This window comes from Melanerpes formicivorus, unplaced genomic scaffold (assembly GCF_026170545.1).
Source record: "Melanerpes formicivorus ecotype bairdi unplaced genomic scaffold, bMelFor1.0.p_v2 SCAF_7, whole genome shotgun sequence".
Classification (NCBI taxonomy): Eukaryota; Metazoa; Chordata; class Aves; order Piciformes; family Picidae; genus Melanerpes; species Melanerpes formicivorus.
The window spans coordinates 16,457,951-16,485,937 of record NW_027142359.1 but is presented as its reverse complement, the minus strand read 5'-3'; the positions used below and the strand labels follow the sequence as shown (position 1 = coordinate 16,485,937).

General features: G+C 42.0%; 1 long non-coding RNA gene across 6 annotated transcripts in view; it reads right to left on the bottom strand.

Annotated features, from left to right (window-relative positions):
* The window catches only part of LOC137442438 (uncharacterized), a 74,418-nt gene extending 47,374 nt beyond the window's left edge, over positions 1-27,044 (bottom strand). For 2 of the 6 annotated variants that reach the window (XR_010987682.1, XR_010987681.1), the window contains exons 1-4: positions 25,557-27,042; positions 23,151-23,273; positions 16,531-16,632; positions 679-809 (exon numbers count right to left, since the gene is read on the bottom strand). This is a non-coding gene — a long non-coding RNA (uncharacterized lncRNA). Of the gene's footprint in view, positions 1-678; positions 810-16,530; positions 16,633-23,150; positions 23,278-25,556 lie in introns of all 6 variants that reach the window. The other 4 variants (XR_010987683.1, XR_010987680.1, XR_010987679.1 and 1 more) reach the window with 4 other exon arrangements.
* Positions 27,045-27,987: the final 943 nt, after the last annotated feature.

Here is a 27,987-nt window from a genome sequence, read left to right as displayed (position 1 = left end):
ATCCTGCATTTGACAGTTGCTTAAAGAGACAGGGAGCACCCTATTATAAAAATAAATAAAAAATAAATAGAGATAGATATATATATATAGAGAGAGAGAGAGAGAGCGCGCTTTTTCATGTATTCTAAAAATTACACAAGAAACAATAACATATTGTATTACCCATTCTCTCCAGAGCTGACTGGTTTACCAGCACTGAGCAGCACAGGCTCTCAGCAAATACTCTGTACCAGGGTCTATTTAAAAACATCAGTCCAAACTTGATTCCAAAAGTACAACTCTGATGAAGTCAGGGGGTTGTGCAGATGTAACTAAAGGCAGATGTTGATCCATATTAACTAAACTATTAAGTACATCAATCTTACTCAACCATCTGACGCCTTATCCCATTTCCCAATATTTTGTTTCCCAAAAGTTTATTTAAATTCAGACAGCTGACAATTGCAAGCTTCTGGGTAACCCTTTTTTCATAATTTCTTGTCTGAGCTGTTTTGCTATTTTTCTTTTAGCTCTCTCTTTCTTTTAAAGTTGTTATTTTAATATTAAGTGAATCTTTTAATTGTTTTGAAAGTTAAAGATGATCTCTTCAGTGAGTAAAACCAACAAAACACCCAAGGAAAAAAGCTTATTCTTACTTCTTTTCATGTGTGTTAGCAAAACAATTCACCAGCTCCTTACCTCACAGGTCTGCATTCAAAGAGCCAACAAGTGACTTTGATGATCCCAGCAAATGTTCAGCCAGACCAGATCAGTGCAGCTTCAGCAGATGGACTCTCTTCTCAAAGAGCCAAGCATGGGACACACCATTGCTAAAATGGGTATATATAGAAAATAGAAAAGTACATCCCTGAACATGCATTCTTGAGTAAATAACCTCTGTGTTCACATGAATAAAGCACTGCCCCATCCTACAAACAATCAATGAGGAGGAGGAATTATGTACTCAGTCTATAGGAAAAAAGCTTTACAGAGTTCAGAGATTCTCTACCAGTAATATAACTGATTTTTAAATGTTATTATACCAACTTTGAGACCATACAATGACTTACTCTGGGCCCTTTCACTGATGACAAGCAAGACCCACCATTGTATCTTTGTCCTTTTCTAAACACATCCATTTACTAGAGCTCATTCTGTATAATTAGATTGCTTTTTCTGAATCATATTTAAAAATCAGTGCTGTAAACTGTACTCTTAAAAAAGAAAGGCCACAGAAAAGGTGTGACCTGAATACATAAGAATTTTTTTTGAATGAATAGAGCCCTTAATATTTAATTTTGCTTAATGAAGTAAGGCATGAATGTAAAAGGATTACTATTCCCGTAATGTTCGATTCACACACACAAAGTGTAATTCATGGAACCTGGCTTTAATTTTTTTCATATAAATAATTAATGCTGCATTTAAAGCACGTTAAAATGTTTTATTTCTTAATCAGCTAATTTGAGTGAGAAACAAAGATGCCTTTATTTTCATTTTCCTTGACTAGAGTTACTGTAGTAAAAGGTCCCCCCTAGCTTTCACCTTCACTCTCAAGTTTGCTGCTGCCAATTAGTTTTCTAAAGTCACTATTTTACAAAATGTTTCTCACTTTTTAAAAAATGTAGTTGAATGTCTGTACATCACAGAGTTTCTTGTGTTCAGGCAGGGGGTGTTAAATATTCTTTGGGTTGACTTGGGTCAGCTTTAGAAAGCTTCAGACGCTGAAACTTGAGAAGCAGTCGTGTGCTATAGTGATTTCTCCACATCCTGTTAAGTATTAAGTGGTTATTTAAAATAGAGTTGTTATGCTCAGCAACTGACTTAAAGTGCTTGATATAGTTTACAAGACGATTAATTAAATGAGAGCATTGCATGTGATGCACATGTATTTCCATAATCATTCACATTGGCCTATAGTTGCCCTTTAATTTTCATACTAATTAAAGTAACACATTGAACTGCAAATTGTAAATGGCTGCATTTCTCAGTAGATGTTAACACTGATGTAAGCTGAATGGTGAATTAAAAAACCCAAGAATTAAGCAGAGTGTTTTTTGACTCTGATCCATTCAAGTTTCCTTACTCATTCCATTACTGGACCCTGTCCATATTTAAACAAGGCTGCATTTTTTTCTGTGTTTTCAGCCTCAGGAAAATCTGAAGCACAATGCACTTATTTTTTTGTATTGTGGTCTCTGGTTAGTTGGTTTCCATCTGATACAATAGAGCAGTTATACAGGGTTTGCAGTTACAGATTAGGTTTTTAAAGTGGTGGTGGGACTGAGGTTTGTAATCTGATGGGCAGAAAGAAAGAAAACCAAAATGTACAGCTATTCCACCAGTAGTTTTACCTCTTAATTACATCTGACCCATTATCCTCTTTGATTCTTGTTCAAATCTTGACACGGCTGACTTGGAACCCGAAATGCAAACCAGAGGGCTGTACTTTCAGGTCACATCAAGTAAGGGGGAAGTTACTCCCTAGAACATTTACTGGGACTTGGAAAAGAGAAGAAGCAGATAGGAACAATTATCCCATGGCTCATACAGCTGCCGGCATTTTGACTTGGCACATGTTCTGATGGGGATGACTGCATCCACCTTAAGCAGCCTCTAGAATGTAGTGGACATACAGGAATTGATATTGAATGAGAAGAAACATTGTACTGTAGGCATATAAAAGACACCTCTAAAAAAAGAAATTAAAAAAAAAAATCCTTGACAAAAAAACCTTCTGTCAAGGCCAACAGCTCAAAAATTAACAACTAATCACTCCTTTCAATGTGTCCTCCATCTAATTGCTTCCATGATGAGGTAAGGTTTTGTTGTGGGTTTTCAGTTTTATTTTTTTTTACTTTCAGAAATGAGCATCATAAAAGATTTGGTTTTAATTTAAAATGAAAAATTCCTCCACTCCCAGGTGACCTATCCAAGAGAAATAATAATAAGCACTCGATTGCTCAGAGAGCATCAGCTCTTACACATATTATGAGGCTGAGCGTTCATGCTCTTTTACATCCCCCCCTTCACTGCTCTCTTCCCGCAGTGTGTCCTATCTCCAGATCCTAACTTGGCTCAGTCCAAGACATTATATGTTAAAATTAACTCTCAGATCAGGCTGGAGTCAGTGTACTTGGCAAGGAGGAGAAGAACCAAGACTGCAAGGGAGGGAACAGCTTTGACAGGCTAAGAGGGAAGCTGCAGCCCAGAGCAAGGGTTTTAGGGGGAGAGGTGCAAGCCACAGCAGTCCTGCAGCAGGACACAGCAGACGAGCCAGGTTTGCTCCCAGCTGCTTTAAGCACTGTGCTGTTCCCAAGCTGCTTCTTGCAGGCCAGGCAAAGGCTTCCCCTACATTTGCCCTCAGCCTCCTGAGGCTGCAGGCTCTGCTCCTGCATTGATGGGTGCACCCCAATGTTCCCGTGATATGCTTTATTCTAGCAAAAGTCTTCTGAATTTCAGTCATGGCAATGCTGAACAGCCATGCAGTGCAAAATTAATGGAGTCACGCTGAGGGAAGACCGATAGACTATGGTAATAATGCAAGGCCTTTTTTCCCCCTCATAAACCAAATTTTCCATACATTTCTGAGAGATTAATTTAGATTTAGGGAGGTTTTGAGTGAGGTACTGGAAAAAGGACTCTCAATGTAAGGCTGATTTCTACCTGACCTTAACTACTACATCAGCTACCACTGCTCCAATACATTTATATATGGCAACGTACATGTGCTTCAGCTTAATTACATAGGAACTCTACAAAAAAAACAAGCCTTTAAAATGTTTTGATTGCAAATTTAGTTTTTCCAAGAGCTACACAACAGTGGTACCATCCATCGACTAATTAACCATGTATGTGAGTTTAAAAAAAAGGACAATAACTCTCGGTTACATGGACACAGTCCTGCTTGCCTTAAATAGACAGGCATACACAGAATTAAGTAGTAATTTGAGTTTGTTGGATTTCATTTTTCCTTTGAGACTGGTTGCTGTAAATGTAACGTTAGATTTACTTTCAAGTTTACCCTCAAACTCTGCTGTAAGGAGGAGTTATAAAGGGAAGAAAAAAAATTCTAAAATGAAAAACTCTTGAAGCTTTCTGCCTCCCATGACACAAAAGGACTTGGTGCCTGCTACGTGGGAGGTCCAGCTGATTCTTACACTTGGACAGAAATCTCTCCCTCTCTTTTGGTCCCCTAGCTTTTCTTTGCACTCACTAAATATAGCATGGAATTTCTTTTCCTCTATTGTCGCCTGCAGAGATTGTCTCAGATGGGATATGGCTGGTGAGGCACAGTAGGGCAATTTTACTGACTGGCAGGGCAGTTTGCTTTGCAGACCATGGTGTAATCTGGTATGAAAGCAGGGTGCTGGGCACCTGGGAAGGGCACTTACAGGAAAGCCAGTGGCCTAGGAAGCCTTTCATGTTTTCAAAACCAAACTCTTTTTACACAGACTTATGACAGATGATTACAATGAGCAAATTAAACCTAATTTCAAAGTTACTCCTGGGTACAATTGTCAGGTTTTCATTCAGGAAACTCTCTAAACAAGCACTTGACTTTAAGCAGGTGCCTAAATCCCAGTGAGCACAGTAGGACTGATACACCTGTTGTAGTGCTTTCCTGGGCAGGGATGGTCCTCAGCAAGTGGTATGCCACATCCCAGGAGTCCCAAAATCCAGGTGGCTTATTGTCTTCCAAGTTTAATTGCCAGTGCTCCCCAGCACTGGGATCACACCACTACTAACCAGATTTTTATCTTAGTGCACATTACACCATAGTGCAACCTGCTGCAGCTCTTCAGGCATCTCTCCTGCTAACAATCTATGGAAAGGAAATCTGAGCATGAAAGCCATCTAAGAAGGTTCACAGACAGAAATTGTGGATATGCTACTGTGGATAGCAATGCTGCTCTTTCAAGCCATGAACAGCACATTAGGACCATTCCTTGAAGTTGGAGCTGGGGCTTTTTTCCCTTTTTTATTCTCCTGAAGATCATCATGATGGTACTGGCACAGCCACAACAGCGCCAGGAACCCCAGCAGCAGAAATCCTCTCCTACCACAGTAGCAGAGTGTAGACAGTGTGCATAGTCATGGTATTATCTCTTTTAGAAGTTACAGATGAGCCTGCTCAATGGCAAAATTAGCATGCTGAGAAAAGGTCTTCTTACCCTAGAGTAGGAAGCTGCAGAGCTGGTGGGGAGAGAAGGAAAAGGAGAGATTTGCACTATAACAAGTAGTGGGAATACTTTTTTGAGCAATAACACTGATGCAGGCAAGACACAAGACCTGAAAAGTAGCAACCATTTTCAATGAAAACCCCTCCATATTTCATAAACTTCCAGTTATTTAATTGCAAAGAAAACCCAGAGTTTTCATTTCTCTTCCTATTTCCCTGCTAGCAAGAGGAGGATGGGAAAGGAAACAGAGAAAGGGTCATCACTCAGCTGTTTAAGGTCTTTTCTTTTGCTAGTGTGACTTGCTTTGGTTATTTTTTTCATTGCTTATTTTCACTCAAATAAAAGGTCTACAGCAAAGCACTTGTTTTGGTTAAAACCAAAATTAAATCTGATCTACCGCTGAGGGAAGAAAACAGCTGGCTCTAAGGAAGACAACCTCTGTATCAGTGTGCTTACATATTAAAGAGGGCAAACATGCACTGACAGACCAGCATAGGTCAGATCTGTGGGAAAAAAAAAAGAAAGAAAAAAAATATTTTTAACAATCTTTCAGCCCTTACTTTATTAGACCTTAATTAAATCAATGGGTCACAGCAACAGAAGGGGAAAAAATGGTTCAGCCAGGGGACACTAACCAACCCCTTTCAGTAGACTGAAAGATACCTCTTAAGCAAGAACTCAGCAATAAACCAAGATGTGCCTCATACAATACACAAATACAGACATAACTTCTGAAGAAAAAAGTAATTGTAAAGCTATCCTTTCTTGAAAATAAAAAAACTGATTACAAGATATTGCTAATAAAGTACATGAGTGAGCATGTTTGAACAAGGACAACCAGGCAAATCTTTGGGGTTTTGGGTGAATTTTAGGGACCCCAGTGCTGAAATGAGCACCAGCTCTGGAGTCTGTGGGTTTCAGATGATGACACAATTGACTTGACCATCAGACCTGTGAGCAGCGATTGAACCATTTAACTAGATTAATTGAAAAGCCTGTATTTGCCTTTTTTTTGTCCCCACAAACTTTGGCTAGAAAGCTGAACCCTCCCTAAATTCTCACCCTTATGCATGACAAAAAGGACAAATTCAGTCACATTAATACAACCTCAGTAGAGTCAGGAAAGATGAAAAGCTTCATTCCTGGGACAGAGGGTGGCACTTGACCTACAGTGGCCAACATGACTGACAGAGTGAATGCTGGCAATATTCAGCAACAGAGTCTGGCCCCCCAAACCAGCATGTACCCACTCTGAAAGAGCTGTATTTCAAACACAGACAACACAGAGAGAACCTATGGGAACAAAACAGTTATGGTGAGCATCCTGCTTTGAAGATATAAATTATTATTGCGAGGCTATTCAAGCACAAAAATACCTTCCTTGTTCTTCACAGCATACATACAGTGTTCTTGCCCTGCAGGATCCAAGCCAAGAAGCAAGGCTGAGCTGGCACGCAGCACAGCCACATCCCTCTGTCCCAGCACAAGCCCAGCGGAAGGAAACATGACTCAGAACTGGAGTTTTCTCTCCTTCTCAGTCCTAGCTCTGAGGAAAGTTGACTTCCCCTCATACCTAGGTCATGACTGTGGACAAGGAACATCTCCCCAGTTCTTGCCTCTCTTCTGGATTTTGTGCAAATCAGGGTCATCTTGAATACGTTAGTCTGATTCTTACCCTAAACACAGACCCAGGATCAAGGAAGTGCCTGTTATAGCCCTACAAAAGAAAAGATATATTTATTGCCTCCTTGATATATGTCCCATTAGGAGACATTTTTACATCCTAAAGAAGAAATAGTAGAATTTAACTGAAGTGTAGCAATCAGCATTCAACGAAGTCCAATTCTCAATAGTTATCTATTGAATAACATCCAATACTTTGATTAGCTTACAATTGCTGGTTCAGTTACTTTTGGTTGTGGTTCATTCTGTAACATTACTCCAGGAGCATTTGGAGCATTACATGTGCCATTTAGCCAGGGACAGGGTGGTCTCTCCAAACCCCCAAACAGCTCTGTGCAGCTTTCCTGACAGGATGCATCCTGGAAATATCACCAAGTTGTCATAAAATACCTTGCCTTATTATAATAATAATTATTTGTCTCTACTCCTTAATACACTGTTGCACAAGTAAGTTAATATTTCCAAGGCACTGGGGTGGGATACCTTTTCCTGGAAAACATGCTCTCAACAGGAAACTCAAACATAGTTATCTTAAGTAGATTTAAATAATTAAATCCAAAATTCTCAAACCACTTGCTGTTTCAAATTTATTTCTTTAATAACAAGCTTGTTTCAGCAACACACTGGATTAGAGTTTCATTTATTCAAAATTTAAGGGCTGTCCCACTCTGAGTGTTATTTTAAGTATTTAGGGGAATGCTTGTGAAAATGAAGAGCTTGTTGCATTATAAATTAATTTCCTCTGTTTTGCACAGGCCATGCACAGTGCAGCTGTGAAAGCGCTGTAAGAGCCCTGGCAGTGTCCTCAAGCTCAACCTAGATGGGCAAGTCTTTGTTTTCACACTGAGGAGCTGGCCCTTTCTTAGGTCTTCAGCTGCAAGTACTTCCTGAACAGGGATGCTGACACAGCCTGGTCAGGGCAGACAAAGAGGGAGCGTTTAACGACAGCAGTGACTGTTCACTGGGGAGGCAGCCCAGGCACAGACGGTTTTGTGCAGAGGGGTCAAGCCCGGCGCCCACAGCACCGCACCAAGTGGTGTAAGCAGCTCCTCCAGCAGGTGTTACCTCATAAGGAAGGGCTCAGCAACGCTTGCCATCCACACAAGCAATTTTACAAACAAGCGAGTTTCTTATACATTCTTCATCACCTCCAGGCATTCATATTCTTTTTAAGTACAGGAACATTAATTAGATTTTGACCACAGACCCCAGATTTGACTTACCCTGACAGGGTTTCCATTAGTGTAATCTGTGGGGGAATTCACTGTTTTAACATCTGTGCGCCTAAGGCCTATCTCACATTTACTGCCGTAGTCTGAAAAGCCTCCCTTGTACGGCTGTGTGTTTCTTCATGCTCCCAATTTCACAGAAGTCATTTCAGCACCAAACGGTAATTAGCAAAGGGATGGGCCTCGGCTGACATGAATGCAATTTATTGTTTTCCACAAGGCCCTGAACCGAGCAAACAAAGAACACAGTCTTGCTGTCTGGCATTTTATTAACTTGTATTGTGCAACGTACCTTACTGAAGGGAGATCTCTGAGTAAATGCAGCAGCTACTAGGCAGTAACGTGTGTGCTTTTCAAGAATATTAATTTCAGTTCAATTAGGCAAGTTTTGTGGGACCTCAGCTTCTAAAATAGGACAGCCACTTTTATAATTATCTTCTGTATTAACTTTATCACCACCCGACTTTTTACATAAATGCAACCTTTCATCTTTAAAATGCCAACACTTCTTCAATTTTGGCAACCGTACAGCATTGCTAATTATTTGCTCATTATGTGTGGTTAACTGATGAATCATTAATAAATGAATGAATGGCTAATATATTTTTATGGTAATTGGAGATATAACTGATTGCAGACTTCCTTTGCTTTTCAAAACTGCCTTGAATGAGCAGTAGCTGCTTAATTGTTTACAGATGATATTTATGCCACTGACAAGCTCTTCCCATCACTGTGGTTTATCAGAGGTGAGTCCTCCCTGTGCCAGCCACCGACAGCATGGAGGGCATGGAACATGATGCTCTCCTTTCCCTGCAGCCTTGCAGTAGATAGGCATAAGCACACAGTTTGGATGGGTTTCCCACCAGCTCCCTACAATGGCTGGGAGCAGGAGTACTGACACCATCACATTTGTAGTTGGCATTACTCGGAAATGATACCCTTCTGTAAGTGTTTGCCTGCAGTCTGGGTATCTGCAGTGAGTACCACAGACAGAGCAGAGAAATCAAGCCCCAGTGACATTTTGTTTTAACTGCATACCATGAATTACAGTGGATGGCTTACACAACCTCTCACTGCCAGTGCACAGTTAATGAATTCAGAGCTAATTGCTGGGTTGATTTCTTTCTTCTTTTTTTTTTTTTTTTTTTTTAATAACCTACCTTTCCATAAATCATTCTTGGGGTATACTCTTCCAAAACAGAGCATTGAAATCTGTTTGACAATTCAAATCAAAAAGAAAAGATAGTAAGATCGCCAAACAAGGCTCCTTCAGCTATGCACACACATCCTGAAGATCAAGTTAAAAATGCAAAGGAGATTACCAATTCTTAATTATAATTATTTAACCAGGTGGGTAGTTTCTCTAATGAACAGTTCTATGAAAACAGAATAACTAATGATGGTCTTAAAGAAGTCTTTGTCTTCCCATGTACTAATGATCACATTTATAAATATGCAGGAAGGCCCCCATGTACATTGCTAATGATAAGTAATTAAGCACCAGGCGTCAAAAGCTATAGAAAAGGGTCAGGGTAATGCAAAAGAAAATTAAAAATGCAATAAAATAAGTTGTGGAGCAAGATTAAATTCCTGGCTTCTGCAGGCCTGGCTATAAAGAAATCTTTTCCCCCTTCAGTATGAACCAGGGCTGCTGTGGGGTATCAAAACAAAACCTTCTAAGCACTTCCATTAGATTTTACTTGCCTCTATGCTTGTACTCATATTAAAACCAAGTGAACTACCAACCATTTAAAACAGACGCTATATTCAGTAAAGCCACAGTTTTTCTCAGTGTTTATGAGAAACCACCATGCCTGAGATTATTACCAACCTCCTCAGAAGCACTTCAAAACTTCTGATGAAAGAAAATAGGGACATACTAAAATTGGAATCTGATTTCCTTGTGTTGGGGTGGGCTGGGTTTTTTTGTTTTGTTATTGATGTTGAGGGGTTTGTATGGGGTTTTTTGTTGTTGTTGTTTGTTGGGGGTTTTAGTTTGTTTGGTTGTTTTTTTTTAACTTGGAGGTTGCTGCATGAAAGGCCTACGATTCAATCTGTAGCTGAGTCCCCACCATGGAGTCTCAGACCCATGACACGCAGAGAATGAGCTAGCTCAAGCCCAAACCTTCCGTTCAGCCACTAAAGCCAGACCACAGACCACTGTGAAGCATTAAAGACAGTTTACAAATTTAAATTTAAAAAAAAGAAAAGGGGGTTATCTTTGGTAGCAAAGACTTGCTTGTTTCTCTGAATGAAAAGCTGTTAAATGCAGGTAATGCTGACACTCTTCCCTGGGATCTCGGCATGGCTCCTAATGGCAGCTGCAGCACCCAGCACTGGCCTCCCTCTGGCACCCTGCATCCACAGATCATCACCACAGCCAATCTCCTAGCACCAAACCCCAGTTTTCTGCTGTTGTAGTTTCGGATTCAAAAAGATGACAGTCTGGATCTAAGGGAAGTAATGTATTGTTACTACTTCTCTTAATGAAAGGAGAATTAAGACTGGTTTTTAAATCACGGTGAGGAAATAGTAAAGGGAAGGACAGGCAGAGTAAGTGGGACAGAAACAAGTGCTGTCCCTTTGCCATCTACCTCACGAAATGGCATTTCTGTAGCTGCTGCAGCCTTGCCATGTCACAGGGCCACAGCCTTCCCTAACATGCTACCCCATGGGCAGCAGCTCCACAAGGTTTCTTGGCCTGATCTCAAATTTGACCAACAAGTTATATTAAAACACACAGTGCTCATATTTAGAGCTTGTGGCATTAATTGCAAATAACACTGTGGCATTTCTGTCAGGTAATACCAGTGACTCTCCCGCATTTCTAGCCTTCCAGTACTTCTTTTTGAGAATAACCTCAGTATTTGACTTCCAAACTGACTGCTTGTTGTCTCACATGGGGTATTTCTAGCACCTCCTTCAGCCCCACCTCAGTTCAGGCTCTCCCACGAAGCACCACAATCAGAAGAGTCTTCAAGGCCTTGCTGGGCAGCATGACATGAACTGACAAGTCAGCTCAGTTTTCTCTTTTATAGGGCCATGCAGGCCAGCCTGCCTGTTCAAGCTGTTTCATTTTGTCTACAGATGAAAATCAAATAACCTGAAATAAAGCCTTGACAGTGAGCTGCTGTGGTACAAGAGAGCACACTTGGCTCTGAGAGCAGAGCACGTGCTTCAGTGGGGCTGAGGTCCAAATGGGGCTCCACCTGGGGCTGAGGTCCAAATCTTCCTTCTGGAGGTAACTGTACCCTGCAAAGCATCACACGGGGCATCTTTGGCAGTTCACGATCTCCTGACGTTGTCACTTAATTCCCTTAGGGTTCTGAGCCCATGCATGGGGCTGCACTTGCTCTGCTTGAATGCTGTGCAGCCCCATGGAGCCCCACACCTCTAGGACTGTCCATGAGGGACAGCTTGCACTGCCACAGTGCTGCTGCCATGGGCAGGGTCTGCAGGAATGAGTGCCTGTGCTGCCGCTTGCAACTGCTAAAACATGAGAGGGATAGGAAAAGCAGGTATTGAGTTATCTTCAATTAAAAAAACCCAATGTTTATCTTCAATTTAAAAAAAATGTTTATCTTTGAAAATACATATCTGTTACTGAGAAGCTCTGAAAGCCACTGCTCCAAGCCTGTCAGTAAAACCAAATGTTAAATGGAAAATATTTGCCAGGATTTAAAATTAGACCTACACATTACTTACAGATGTTTCAATGAAAAACACTTGAAACTCAACCACACAGAGTAATAAACCCCACAATAGTGTATTTTTTTATGCTTCAAGTTAATTTTTATTATATAAGTAGCCATACGAAGAAGCCATTGCATACTGCTTAAATTAAATGTGGAGGAATGAAATCAGCAGTATCCCTTTACAGCATATGGTCCAGCAAATCAAATTATAAAGCTTTCCACATCTCATTAACTGCAATGAGTACAGTGAGATTTCTAATAAGTCACTTCTTTTTCATGTGAGAGGTGAGCAGTGACTTATTGTAAGTATTCTCACAGGATGACCCTTGTGCTGAAATTAAGAACTAATCTAAAATGGGAAAGGTCATCTGGTCAAGTCTGATCATAACATTTCCTCGTTATTGTTTTAGTTGGCATTGAAGCACATGCTTTCCTGGTGCACCAGCTGAAAAATGCCTTTGATAATTTCACTGACAGCGAGTAACCCACACAGTGCCATTTAATGAGTTTGGGCTGGATTAGCTGACAATAAAGAATACAATATAAATGCTTTTATAGAAAGAATTTTTCAGCAGGAAAATTTCATACAGGCGTACTTAACTAATTTATTTGCATTTACCATTAAGATGTCAGTCCAAGTACTGCTCTGGTGAAAACTCCTGGTGTCCAGTTAGATTGCAGACTCCCAAATCTCAGCCTCCCCTTGGAGGGAACCTGCTCCCAGTGCCCTGCTCACAGCCCACCTGTAGCCGTGGCTTTGGTTGCAGCGAGCGCACTGGGGAGAGAGCTACATTCAAACACTCACTTCCTCCTCTGCACAGAAAAATCAAATCATCGTACAATTGCTCATCATGTGGCTTGGCTTTATGTGGATTCCTGATTTAGTGGCAGATCTGATTCAGGAACTGAGGCATTCCTGGCTCCCTGTCTTGGGCTCAAATCTCTAACCTGAGTCCAATCTCCCTTCCGCCATCGGTCTGAAATTGTTTGCTCTAGGATATGTTGACCATAAAAATAGAGCATAGTGCACAATGAGAGAATCATCTCAACACGGTGGAAAAGAGAAAGATCAGCCAGGACAGCTGAAACACTTGGGAGGAAAATCAACAGGCTGTTTTTAGTAATTACAAAGTTGTTGGCTGATCTAATGTAGCTGGGCAGGAAATTCCATAGTTTTTGGAAACCATTGACAAAAATGTTCTGGCACTTGTATTCTCCTTTTTGTACTTCAAGAAGAGCTAATGCACTGTGCCCAAGAAGTTCAGCACGCAAAAGAAAATGGCAGACAGCTTTTCAAATAAAACATGGAGACGGATCGTCTTCCACGGTAGAAGAAAAACACTGCAACTTACTCAAAACCTCCTGACACACCACTCTATTGACTAGGCAGTAGAGGGAATGTGATCGTTCCTGCCAGGACGTTACACTTGGTTATTAAGCTCGTGGAAAATTCTGTAGGACTGTAAACCAATCCTCAAAGGATGGATTTCTTTCTTGGTCTAAAAACACTCCTTACTTTTGTGCAGCCACCACTAAGAAGTCTGAAATCAAGCTACTGTTTAGATTAACTTAATTCCCCCTTAATGTTCATTAAACACTAAACTGTTATTTCAGGGCACTTCAAGAAGAGTTGCTAGAGCTAATTTTTGGAGAAAGCAGTGTTTGAGTGCAAACTCCAGACTTATGTCCACGTCATTTCCTTTGGGTTATTTTAAGCATCTAGCATCAAATGTAACCAGGAGCCTTGAGGTCCTCAGGCCCATAGTGGGGACTAGCATGAACCTGCACCTGCCATAGGTCCCTGGAAAAGGGGAACACGGGCTGAGAGCATCTTCACCAGACAATACATAGCCATGTGCTCATCCTGAGCAGAGACTAAGCCCCAAATCAGCAGCAGCAAGAAGAACATAAAGAGACAGAGGATGGGCACTGTGGGGCTGTCCAGTCCCACTGGCTCATGGCCACGTGTGGCACACAAGCTTCACTGTCAGCTTGTGCTTCCCATGTCCTCTATACATCAGCCAAGCTTGCTCTCACCCTGCTTTCCAAAACATTTGTTGGATTGGGTGGTGCTTTTTAAGTGCAATGGAAAATTCAGGGAGTGGGGAAATCTTAAAAACACAAGTTGGAGTGGTGACGCTCAGACTGCAGAATGCCTGAAAAAAACACAGGAATTTTTGGCAGACAACTCTTACATCTCACTAGAATTAACTTTTGACCTCCAGACCTCAGAGAGTCAGAGTTTCAAAAAAATGCAGTTTTGTACTATGTGCATGGAATTACTGCAGTTCTCATGTGCATACAATCAGGCAATTATATATGCAAAAGTATAAATTAATTAGTGTTAGCAATTTAAAGCTACCTACTTTGCTGCAGTGAATTAAGCTGAATACAACAAAGAATTTACCAAACAAAAGCTCTGCCTCTTTCCTCTGTACAATGATTACAGTCCTTTGGCACCTCCAGTTATTTATATGCCACTGCCTTTAGCATCTGCTGGAGATCCACTGCAGAAGGACAGTGTATGATGGCACAGTTGCAGAGCCTTCAATGAAAAAGGAGCTCATTTAAGAAGGCATTTGCCCCTCTCCACTGAATTCATCTGATGCATTTGATTGTGCCTAGTTAGTACATTTATCTAACTACATATTGACATTCTGGGCATACTGGGGAAAAAAAATAAAACTGATGACACACTTGAACACAGCACCCTGCAGCTGTTCTGGAGGGGATTAATTTCCAAAACATGGTGAGCTGTTAGTGAATTTGTAGCTCCCACTTTGAGAGCTTGGCCAGGCTGGTCTGCATGAGGGTTCAGGGAGTGTGGGCATGAGGTCACCCTTCCAGGATCATCAGAGCCACAACTGAAGGAAAGCTATTGCTTTCCAAACACCAAATGTAGGCAATTGCTATTAGCATTTCCATGCATGTTTTACTTTAAATAGTTGCTGGTTGCTCATCCTTCCCGTAGCTGAAAATTACCTACATACCTAAATGCATACACTTGTTATGTGCCTGCATATATTTATTTTAAAATAGATATGCATATATAACACAAAAGTTCTCCAAAGCTTGTTCCTGGAAGGGTAATAACACAGAAATATTTAAGATGATTCAACAGTGGACGGCTCAGCAGATGTCTCCAGCATGGTGCAAGACATTAACATCTGCTGACTCATCATCAGAGTTAATTCCTGCCTGGCTCATGTTCCCGTCATCTCAGCAGCAATTTAGTACTTGGTAAATTTTCTCTCATCAGGAGTAAATGTTATCACAGACTTGTGATTATGTGCTATTTGAAACTCATAGAGCTAAAGCCATGTGTGATAATAAAAGGTAATTGTTTACCTTTGAAGTCCATATCTAGGGCCTTCACTGCACTCTGCCGGAAACTGGGCCAGTCCACGACCACTCAGGCACCCACACTGCCATCTGACACCCGTCACCAGGGCGTGGAAATGAGGTGGGTGCACATGCAAGAGTTGAAACAAGCTAGTGGCACTTTTATAGACTTGTTTTCCTCTACTGTAAAGTAAAACTGAACGCATGAATTCAGTAAGGAAAAGTTCCCCTTTGATTAAATATAATGACATTTCTGGCTAGTGTAGTGTAATCAAAGTTTCAGCTGCTGGAAGGATGAGCAATGCAGTACTATCTACCGACCCATAAGCATACTTAAGCATAGATGTATATATCAGTCATGATGGCAGGTACAGGAGCATGTCAGCATGGGAGTGCCCTAAGCCAGCAATGCTGCCATGTTCTTGGGGTTCTGCCATACTTTGGCTGAATGGTACTTGAACACCTGAGGCTATGGTTTCCTGTGTGTACAGCCACCATGTACTGGAGACTGCAGCTATCATCACCTCCATGTTTGAGACAGGCCATGTCAGCATGCCCATAGCTGATGGACACCCTGCATGAGACAGCATTTTGGGTACTCCAAGGGCAATTTTTCCTTCACCAGGCAGAAGCTGGGGTGTGATTCCACATGAGCCTTAGGAAGAGGAATCCCCAGTCCCCAAACCTGGCTCTCCAGCAACTGGCGGGGCCACAGAGAGCCATAAGCTCCAGCTGCCACAAATCCCCTGATCTAAGAAATAGGGAAAGGCGTAAATCTGATACCAGTTGAAAGGATTTAGTGTTTGTAACATATGCTATTAACATGCTGTTAGCTTTCATAACTCATTTTTAGCAGATTATAACTATTCCTAACAGAAATGGCCAGGGAAATGAGAGGTCTCAACGTTTTTGCCTGCTTTTCCTTATTTTGCCTTATCGTCCTGAACAATCCACGCTGGAATGCATAAATAAAGACATATGCACATTTGGAGCATGTTCAGATCAATTATCCCACATCATCTTTTTTTTTTTTTTTGGAGCTGGGAAGAAGGTATATTGCCTAAACGCTAATGCCCATGGATCTTTAATATTAATGTGATGCTCAAGAGATAATTACTTCTCATGAACTGGAATGAGTCTGGCCAAAAGGCCTGAACACATCCAAAATTCAGCTGATTTCAGTGCAGCTAATTCTGGTTGAGGGTTTTTTCTCCCTCACTGGACACACTGCCAGATGTAATAGAAATAAACCCCATTGAAACTGGCTGAGGATACGTATCATGTTCTGATTGGTAACAGATTTGCAGATTATTGGACGGGGGAGTCAGTTAAAACACCATTATAGCTCAGGCATAACCCCCCCACCCCCCTCCTGCAATAAGAGTCTTTCCCAAAGAGAATCCTCAGATGGAAACATACCTCCTGCCCTGGCACAGGATCCCAGAAGGAAGCAAGCAAGAGGAAACAACTGCAACTCTGCCCATGGCTGAATGCAAGAAAATGCTGGCGCCAATGGGACTTCTGGAAAAAGAAGAAAAGATTAGGTTTGGATTGAGCTAAAGCTCAGGAGCAGCAGACCTGTGACAGTATGCTTTGTGGGTAACCTATAGGGGACACCAAGGTTTAAAGACAGAGTGAATAAAAGCTGCCTCTATCACTTTACAGAGAGAGAAGCATCTCAGTCTCTTGTATCAGGGCACAGGAAGACGATAGCCCTCACATGCTTGCCCAGAAAAGCAACACTGAGCCCAGCTACCATATGTATGGTGAATTAATTTCTGCAGCCTGGCGAATGGCTCCTCACTGTGAGACTGCCTTCCAGAAAGCTGCCCTAAACAGGGCTAGGAAGTGAGGAAAGGAGCTCCCAAGCAGCCCAAATCTGCCCTGGCTCCTCTGTCCTGCTGTGGATGAGTCATGTATGGAGCCGGAAAGGAAATAAATGCAAACACATGGCAGACAAAATGGCTTTCACAGAAAAGAAAACACTGGACTGGAGCTGCTGTAGGTGTGCAGCACAGAGTCAGTCCCATGCAGGACAGGCACCTCTTATGCTTTGCACAGTGTTTGCCATGGTGCAGGAAGTTACAAACATTTCTTGAATTGCTAAAGCTGTTTGCCAAGGTGAGGCTAAACACCTCATTTTTTCATGGCTGGGTTTTAAATTTACATGGCCTTTTTGACATGAGAAAGGCTGGAAGAAGGAAAATAAGGGGAAGCAAGAGGAAAGGGAAAAGAGACCAATCTCGGATATAACAGGAATGGAAGGAGGTCAAAGGAAAACTCTAGCTGGAAAGAATACATGAGTCTATTTCTAGTACTAAATGCAAATATACACTTAAACATAGAGGTTACAAATTCATGCTGGTGCTAAAACTTCCTAAAAAGTTGTAATGTTTTTTCCTCTAATCATGGTCAATATAATAATCTTTACCAGACTCCTCCACCAATGTAGTCTGGGCCTTGCTATGTGTTCGTGCACCTCAAAGAAAATACTCATAATTAAAGCTACTCACAGAGTAGGGCAATGAATTTCTAAATGCCTGAGTGAGAAAATATTTCAACCCATTGATATTAGCATTTCAAAACAGAGAGGAATTCTGTAGTTCTTCCATAAATACTTTTCATACATACAGCACAGACCTCAGGTTCTTATTCTAAGACAAATACACAGATATATTTCAGGTATAAAGGTATAAGAGTCAGCTGTGGTGTGTTCTGCTGGCATGAGGCAAGACATTCTGCTCAGCTTTTGCATAATGATTCAGCCATGATTTTAAGTATTCAATTCTACTTGTATGACTCCTTAAAATTCCCTGCAATATAATTATACTGATGGGAATGCAGAAAGATAATTGCTTTTAGAGAAAAGTTTCTCTTTGTTTCACATTCATCTGGCTTCCATAAATAGGAGACCTTGAAAAGCAGCAATATGCATCCATGTGTCTCTGGCTATTTATTTACAAAGCTAGACCTTAATAAATGTATTTTTTCAATAAAATTAAAAAGGATGCACAATAATTCATTTAGACAAAAAGGCATGAAAGGGAACGTCACCAGGAGCGTGCCTCATCACTGGAAGTGATCAGCTGATTCCTGAAGAACTGGCAGGTGCTCTCTTTTTGGAAAGCAACAGTGAGGTAGTACTGAGGAGAAGAAAAAAGTAAGCTAGGAATCAGAGCAATTCTTTATTCAGGCAATAATTATACAAATTAGATCCATGAAAGCCAGAGAATGACTGTGCCTTGAACCCTATCTGTCTGCATAGAACAATGGAGAAATTAATAATTAAATCTATTACATATGCTCGTAACTCAGCACAAAAGATACTTCACTAGCTCAAACAATTCTGCATTTTCATTTGAATAAAGCTTTCACAGACTTTTTTCTCATTATATATGTATTATATTTTAAATTTAACAGCTTATTTTGTTGCCTTTATGTCTTGAATTAATAAGGCCACACTTTAATGCACTAATGTTGTAATAGCATTAGCATGCTTTACAGTCATTACTTGGGGGGGGGGGGGGAAATCCCTAGTTTCCCAGTGGTGAAATCAATTTGCCCATAACTTCCTGTCTCTCATAACCTCTGCTAGCATAACTTGAAACTCTGTGCTGCTTTTCTTACCAAAAGACTTGTTTATACATTCTAGCTGTGGACGGGGCAGGATCTGAAGGTAACACTATTCTGTTAAGTTTACACAAACAGTTCAAGAACAGACCAAAAATCTTTTCAGCCAGTTAAAGCAATTAGCAGGCCAGATATACCAACCTAATGCTACTTCCCATGTAAGAAATAATTTAGCCTCAGAAACACAGATGGCTCAGTGGGTTTTGACCCAGAATTATTTTCCTTTGGTTGGGTGGGGGGATGCAGACACCCGTAGGGCTGGCAGGGTGGAGGACTAGCCCCCTTTCCCCTTCCCAGCTGGGATGAAGGACTGGTTGCAGCATCCAAATGTCAAGGGTATCGGGAAGAGGAGGTGGAGAAGAAAAAACACTGAGAAGCTTCAGATGTAAAAATTACTGAGAGTTCCTCCCAAGTCCTGCTTCTTAGATGGCGGCTGACTCCAGGCCCTCGCAGCCTGCAGCCCACGCAGGCCCTGCAAAAGCTGCCAAGTCAAATAACACTAATTGCATTACAGATTGCTAGCAGAATTTGCTGTTCTTTTCAACTAAGCCGAAGACTTTCCACTTCCATTTTGTTTGGGGAATTTAAGTGGTGTGCATATTCCTACCACCGGCCAGCACAAGGGGTTAGGAAAGGGGTGGCAATCACTCACTCACTCAGACCAAAAGCAGATCTGTAAACTTGGGAAAACAGTGAGAGGAAGTGAAGGAGCACGCTAGAGAATGACAGCTGTGGAAATGGCTGCCCTGGTGGAGGCTCACTGCCCCTCACATGCACTGAGCAGTGCAGCACTGATGGGGTAGCTGGACCCTGGCCCAGTGTGGGGAGTGGAGACTGCTGTGGCTTGCCTACAGCAGGTGCTTGCAAACCTCCTGTTACCTAACATGGGAAACCCATACCACCTAGCCCACCATAGGAGGCACCAGTGGGGTCAGCCTGTGTGGGACGCTAGAGCCACAGCACAGCCCTCACTCACCCTCCACAAATGGGAACTTGGGATAAGCAGTGCTGAGACTGCTTCCTGAGCACAGATAGTGGTGCTTTCTTGTAGCAGTACCCAGAGGGGTGATTTTCACATGTTAGCATCATGGCACAAAATTCCTATTTCCCAATACCTTGTGGAGAAAATTTTGTAAGATTTAAAATACTTCAGCAGGAAAAGCAGATGACCATACTAACTCAAAAATTTTACATCATCCTATTTCCTCAGAAATCAGAATACAGGCAGACATGTGTCTTGTATCTCTTTGCTTAGTTGCACACCAGTCAAAATCCCTAACACTACCCAGTCTTGAAGTACTTTGCAATTATTAGGATGGCTCCCATTATCTGGCAGCTCCAAGGAGCAATGAAGTCCAATTTTTCTGAGTGAACAGAAATTCTGACAAACCGCCCATCATTCATTTAATATGGGAAGACTCTAGTCTTCTTGAAAACCTCTTCAGGATTGCTAACCTCACTCCAGCTACAATGTAATATGCATTTTGCACTGCAGCACCTCTTTCACTGGTGTTTCAGCTGAACAGAGATGTTATACTGTCATGCTTATTTAAGCAGAAGGGTTATCACTGTTCCTTCACACAATACTATATAGCTCAAAGGTGCAATAAGTAGCCGAGAAATATGCCAAAGAGGTCTGGGAAAATAAACAACGTCAATTTGTTCCTTTAAGTATCATCATGACAAATTTACCGGGCGGCTGGTGAGATAAAATGCAGCACTTTAAATACCTAAACTAATCAATAGAGAGAACCAAGTGTGCAATCCATTTTCCGAGGACAAGCTTTTAAGGTTAATTCTTCATTCATATAAACACAATGCAAGGGTCATTGTTTAACCTAAAGCAGCCCTTCATTATATTATAATAATTAGGCTCAATTTAGCACTAAAATTAGCCATCTTACTTAAAATACAGGCTAAGATCAGAAAGGAAAACTAACGGCCGTGTTGATCCCTGCGGGAGCTCAGCGCCTGGCCCTCGCTGCAAGAAGTACCACGGCTGCCGAAGGTCGCTCGCAGGCGGTAGCCGGGGGGACGGCCGCAAGCCCCCCGCCACTTCCAGGCGTCACGACGGGTGACGCCGGGGCCCGGGCGGTGGCGGCCCCACCGCGCCGTTCCTTGTGTGCCACCTAGTGGCGGTTCGGTGGACCCGCAGCGGCCTCGCACCCGTCTGCTGTCCCCAGCCCCACAGTCGCTACCCCACGAGGCCTTTTCTTCCCTCCACGCCCAGGGGTCTGTGCAGTTTCTGCTGTACAGAAGCCTCCAAAGAAAAGGGCGCGATTATGAGTAGATCGTTCATGTCCTTTATCGCTTCGGCCTGCTCTCAGAAGTGAAGGGAAGAATGGTCAAGCAGTGAGTTTGTCCCTGCTGAGCTCTCCAGGTTCCTGAGCTTGCTGCTTCGAATAAACTGCCTCCCGCGAATTGCTCAGAGCCTGATAAAGACTGAGCTTAACAGCTAACGGTTTATCTGTCCCCGGGTTCAGCTCTGAACGCCATCAGATTAAAGACTAGGCCCTTTGGCAACAGTTAAGTGATAAAAAGCACAAATGATCTTTCTGATTACCCATCATGTCACTGTAACTGCACAATTGCCACTTCCTAAAAAGGGGAGGGGGACCAGCAAGCAGGCTGCACACAACCCCAAGAGCAGGCAGCACTCCAGGTACCACACCCTCTCCCTCCCCACATCACCACCCAGACCCTCTGGCAGGGTCAGAGGCTCTGCCGCCCCCCCTGAACTTGGGCAGTTGTAGGCAGAGCAGGGTCCTGGTGAAGAGTGGGTGAGGACACGGCCTTGGCCTGCTCAGACAGCATGTTCCCAGGGTTCCCCAGCAGCGGAGAACTTCAGTTACTTGTTGGCCAGATCATGGGCTATGTCAGCACCAAGAGCAAGAATTTCCTGCATGCCATTAGAGAAGCCACTGGGTCTTGCTATGCCTCAATTTTCCCCTTCATAAAACAGAGTACTTATTTTTACAGTGTAATAGCACCCTAAAAATTCAGTGCTATCTCCAGTATCCTCCTTTCTGAACATCCCCCCTTTTCTATCACACTCTAAGATTTCTGTCCACTGAGGGCTCAACTGCTGTTGCATCACCTCCTAAGTTGCTTAGAGAAACAAACCAAAATGTTTGCAATCAAACAAAGAAGCTTTTCCCAAACCTTTCCTTGGAACATTCCAAAGTGATACTATGTCCAAAGTAACACTGGGAAGCACCAGCCTCACCATTTTCTGAGGTACAGCACCCACATGGGGACAAATACAAACCATCTGCACAGTCCCAGGACAGAGAGTTCTCACAGCTGCCAGTTTGCCACACCAATGCTATTCATACACTTTCAGCTTCACAAGAAGGAAGAGGATTAGCAGCACTTCTGGTCAAAGCAAAGGAGATAGCATGAGTTTAAAATGGCTTTCCTGTGGCTGCCCAGGAAAACTGCAGCAAGAGGTATGACTGGAGGCTTGTGACCGTGGTTCATGCTGGGAGCCACCCCTTCAGCAGCAGCGGAAGGGCATATGCACACCCTTCCACAGTACAAACATGCAGCGGACTTCATGTCTTTCCTCAGCATAACTAGACAGCAACACAGCTGAAATTAGTCCAAAGGGTGAATTAGAAGTGAAAAAGTGAACTCCCTCTTAGTATTTGAATTGAATTTCTTTGCTTTTGACTGAGTTTCTCATGAGCAGAGCATTACTTATATCTAACTGAAATTAAAGAGAAAATAAATTCTTATACCTGTATATTTTTTAACAATCGCCAAACAGATCTTTTGCCTTCCATGAGAGTCACCTACCACACACAGCCATGGTGTGCTCAGTGTCCTGAGCACTGGCAGCAGCCTGCAGCCGTTCCATGCAGGAACCGATTTCACTGATTTTTTTGAAGGTAAGGGTATTAGCAGAGATTCCTGCCTGAGAAGACTATGAAGTCAGAGTGAACACGGGAGACACACACTATCTCCCACAAGGAGGCCAAAGGAGGTGGCAGAGCTGGGGGAAGCTGCTGGGATGGTGGGGAGGGGATTGCTTGGAAGCGGGGGCCAACAGCAACATGCTCCAGATGTCATGTGCCCTGGATGGAAAGATCTTTGTATCCTCATAAAAATGGAAAATCTTGTTTTGAATAGGGGGCAAAGAGATGTGAAAACACCAAAGTTCAAACTAAGTTTTATGAGGAGAGTTAGAGTGCACTCAGCCTGTAAAACAACCTAGCAGTAGTGGCAGGCCACCACCTGAAGCACTGTCTGGACAGAGGTTTCTCATGGTAGTACATAATCAGAACACGCTGCAAGTTTTATGGGAGGAATACCACTGTCAACAGGTGATTGAATTGCTTTTCACATAAGGTGCAAAAGACAGACCTTGCCAGGGATCAGCAAGGGGAAAGACAGAGACAGCTGCTTACCTTGACATGTTTCTTCCACATGAGCCAAACTAATTGCACACGTCAAAAGGAAAAGTTAACACATGGCTTTTCTCCACTCCCGATAATGATCAGATAGGGCTCTTCCTGTCTTCTCCAGCAGCCCTTCCTCCAGCATAGCATGCAAAGGAGGAAGAAAATACAGCTTTGAAGGTCAGGTAATGGCCTAATTAAAGAAAAATTCCAACTCCAATGCTGGGGGCCCTGCCCTTTTAAAGCACAATGCTGGGTCAGGCTGTCAGTTGTGGTTTAGTGCACCGGTGCTGTTAGAAGATCCCTAGTCTTTGGTTTAACATGGGTCATTTGACATGCAGGTTTCTAAATAATTGCAGCAAGTGCAAAGAGATGTGTGTTAATTTTAAAGTAGCTATTGCCCTGTGAAGGCCACCTGTGCCCAGCTCTTCTGGAGACAGGGAGAGCCTGCAGAGGTTGTGAGAGCAGGTCTCCCCTTTAAAAACTGAACCACAGAATGGATGATCAGGCAAATGGCCTTGAAGCAAGTGGTTGGGCAGAGTTTAAATCTCTTGCTTGCTCAGAGACCCAAAAAGACTACAGTGATCCCGTGGGCCTGGAGAGCCCTGGGAGCATCACTCTCTGTGGCAGCGGAGATCTGCAGCACTTAGCTTGCACATTTATGGTACAACAGTACTTCTTTGCAATATTTCTTTTGACAGTGTTATTGCACAGCAAGGGCACAGGTGCTCTTGGACATGGTTTTAGCTGAACATATAGCAAAAAAATTAAAGCTTTTTTTTTTGCATGATCTCAGTCTGATATCCTTGTGGTTTCATTTTGTATGGCTGGTCCTTGATGGGGTAGGGAAGATGCTTGTGGTTTTTTTTTAATGATGCAAAAATAACCTGTTTTTATTCTGTTAAACATTAGCAGAGTTTGGGCAAGAGGGATGTTGGTCTGAGAATATAAGTGGGAAGGTTCTATGTAATACATGTCCCCAGTTCTTCCCACCAGATGTGTATTTCACCACAAGGCTATCTGAAACACTAGACAAGACTCTGAAACACACCAGCGTTCCAAATGGCTACAGATGACTGAAAGGAATGTATCATCTTCTCTGATCTTTTCTCCTTGGTTTTTAAAGTGGTTAATATAGCAGGCAAACAAAAAAAGGTAATAATGGTATTTCTTTTCTCTAATCACACAAAGCCTTAGAAGCAAGAATCAGACTTAGGGGGGAGAAAAGCAGGTGCAATTACTGCACTCTAATCACCTAATGCTGCCAGCACAGACAGCTGTTCCTGTTCTGACTCTTTTCCAAATGAGTCAAAGGAGTTAGTTCCAACTTTCAGAAAGCTGTTGTGTGTTGCTTTATTTCCCACATCATAGGCTTGGATTCATTTTGGAACCTCAGAGAACAACATCCTGTACCCTGATTTGGCTTCAGCCAGCAACACAAGTTCATGAGGGTTTAGAACTCGTGTCCAAAGCTGCAAATACAGAGCTCCTCAGATGTTCACACCTGTTCTTTGACCCTTCCTGGTGCCTGGAACATGACAGGCAAGTACAAAAATTAAATTCCATATAAAGAAATAAATTATTATTTTATTAAAATGATAGGGTTTGGTACACATTAATTTGCACCATTATTCATGCCAAAGTAGAAAGTTATATGAGAAAACGATTAGCAAAGAGACATAGGAGGAGCCCTCACAGGGCACAAAGGGTCGTGGCTGAACTCCTGGCTCCTCCACAATGCTCTTGCATAGCTGTGGGCAATTCACCTATAACAACAGCCCTGCTATATTTACAGGCACCACACTCCTGGCTTAGGAGTGCAATAAAAGCCCAATCTTGCTTTTATCTCAGCATGAATCAGTATCAAAATACCTCATCAGGCATACCCATCAGGTCAGGGCCCTGTTCCTCAAAATTCTTTTTGCTTGCTGTACCTGATGGCTGGCAGCAACATTCTCACTGCTGGCAGAAATGGGGATCCGCCTAGGCCATTCACCTTCCCCCCGCACGGAGCATCCCTGCTGAAGCACTTTTGGGCCCACACTGTAGCTAGGCAAGGGATGAGCCTGAACAAAGGCAGCAGGAAGGGTCAGAAGATGCATTTTCTCAAAACAGATAAATCCTACCTATGTTTCAGTGCCTCTGATAAAGGATGACAGTAATAGGTTTTCTAACAAAAACATTGCAAAGGATAGGAGAATTCTATTCAATACTATCTGATAATCATCAGATATTTATGGCAGCCACATGCCAATACCACTTACCCAAACAGGCTTCCTTTTGATCTGCAGCAGTATTGGTTTATGTGCCAATAAAAATATTTATGTGCAATAATACTAACACAGCTCTTACACCAAGTTATGTACAAAGAACAAGCATCTATATTGCTCCCAAGTAGGAAAAGAAAGCTCTTACCTGAGGGAGAGACTTTTCTCTGCTGGATAGACAACGATGATGACAGATGCCCAGAGATGACTAGAAAAACAAGAAGTGCAAGATACAAGAATTTACCCTCCATCTATGTTAGTCTACTTGCTTCACACATGCAGGATGAAACATCTGTCTCTGATGAGTAACTGTGGGGAAGTTACTTAAACTTCTCAGCTATGCTCTAGGTCATCTGACAGACTGGAAAATCATCATTCCTAAAAACATACACCAATATTCTACAACTAATATTCCTCCTGCCTTTCAATAGGCAAGTCTTCACCAAACAGCCTGTTTTGCCCATCACATGCATATTCCTTACAGAAATTTGAGGTATGAATCTTATTATCTGATGCATTAATAGCTGCTGCATTAACAGATGAAGCCTAGAAAACAATATGCAGAAGACTAAGAAATACTTGTAAACTGAAATGACATTCAGAGAGCAGAATCCTATCAGTTTCTGAAGTGATGGGAGTGGACTTTCACCTCAGCTTTGGGGAGGTGAGAATTTGGCTTTGTTTCTCATTTAGTTTCTTAAACATTGTTTCTCAAAAATCTTGTAAGATTTTGTTGCTGGCCCCTTTTTTACAGTGGCAACCTCACATGAGAAACAGCTATTTATTGCTTGAGGGTCCTCCCTCCCCCCACCTGATTTGGGAAGAACAGCAGTATGGGGATTTTTTGATTTATATGGAAAGAGGAAACCACCCTGGGCAAAAAGTCTACAGTCAGCAGAAGCAGCACTTTGTCTTCAAAGACTTAGACACAAGGCTCCCAAATGATTAATGTTCCTCACTCACATTTTTCTTAAAGATGTGATTACAGAAAAGAGCATGAAGAGGAAATTGTTTTTAAAAGAATGGTTAGAAATATGTTTCCATAACAAGGAACAACAACAACAGTTCTGGGTGGTTTTAAAAGAATAAAGTCAACAATTAGAAATTCAGATGCTAAACTGCTGATGTATGTTAGTATCCTGGCACCAAACTTAGATATTCATCTTTCCTAGAAAATTATTGGTAACTACTCAACCTGAAAAAAACCCACAAACAAACAAACAAACAGAAAACCCCACCCCACAAAAACCGTGAAAGATTTATTAGCTAACTGCATATCAACACAAATACCTAAATTCAGTCTCTACATTGAAAAAAACTGACAAATGGTATTATCACAACACTTAATTTGCATCGCTGTTAGCTATGGAGTATCACAGACCACAAGAAATTTTAGAATATCCTGTATGGCTGTGATACTCAGGTCCTTATTTCCTAGTCTTCTGCAGTATCTTTGCAAATAGATGGTTAAGACTTCCAGCTGTCAATCATTATTTGAATTTGGATTAACCAAATGAGACTGGCATGTGGGAGTCTACCAATGCAGCTACAGGGACGTGCACACTCTTTTAGACTTTGAACAGACCTTTTCTCGTGCATATGAGAAAACACAAGAATGAGTTTAAATCAACACATATAAGCAGAGCATAAAATGATTCTAAAAGGTTGAACAACCATCTCAATGTCTATAATAAACCATTGCATGAGGGTTTTCCCTTCCTCAGTCACAAGGTAGATGATTGTATTGGAAAATACAGTTGTTAAAGGAACCATAAACTTTGGTATCAGGATCTTTCATTAGCGAAAGCTCTTTTGAATGTGTTTCCTAGGTACTAGAAATGAGCAAAGCCCAAACTGGACTGTTCAGCAGAGGCTCAGAAGCCATTTGAGATGCACAAAACTGCATTTTGAAAGAGCATTGAAGTGTCTGCCTGGGTATGCTTTGTTCCCTCTGACAGTATATTGACAAGGTTTTCAAACCTGGCTTCCAAAACTGTCTTTGAATCTTTTTGGCTCTGTAATTCACTCTCCATTTATCTCATTAGGATCAAGTTATGAGAACTGCAACTATGTATGTTTAGACACACATGCACACAAGTATACATAAGAGGACTTTCCTGGATAGGTGAGGTGATGAGGAACCAAAGTTACATGAGCCAGTTGCAAAGCTTTAGTTAATAAAACCTGTTGATTGCATCCTGATTCTCATCTTGTCCTGCACAAAGATTTAAAAGAAAACAAAACATGAGTTAAATATCCTTGCTAGATAAAGTGACTGTCAGATATATGGGGTACATTGATCTGAACTGTTGTACAGTCACTAGTGTGTGCAAGATAATTCAGGACAATATGTGATCACTACCTCTGACACACAGGACAGGGACCTCTGTTGCCACCACTCTCAAAGGTGGTCCTGAGTAAACACCAAGTGTGATAAACTCCGTATTGGAGCATGATCTCATATCCTACAACAATACCTGCAAGATAAGGCTTGTCCTTTGGAACACTTGTGAAGCATTGAGACCTATTATGCTATCTCACAGAGCCAGCTGAGAAAAGGGAGAGGCTGAACACAGATG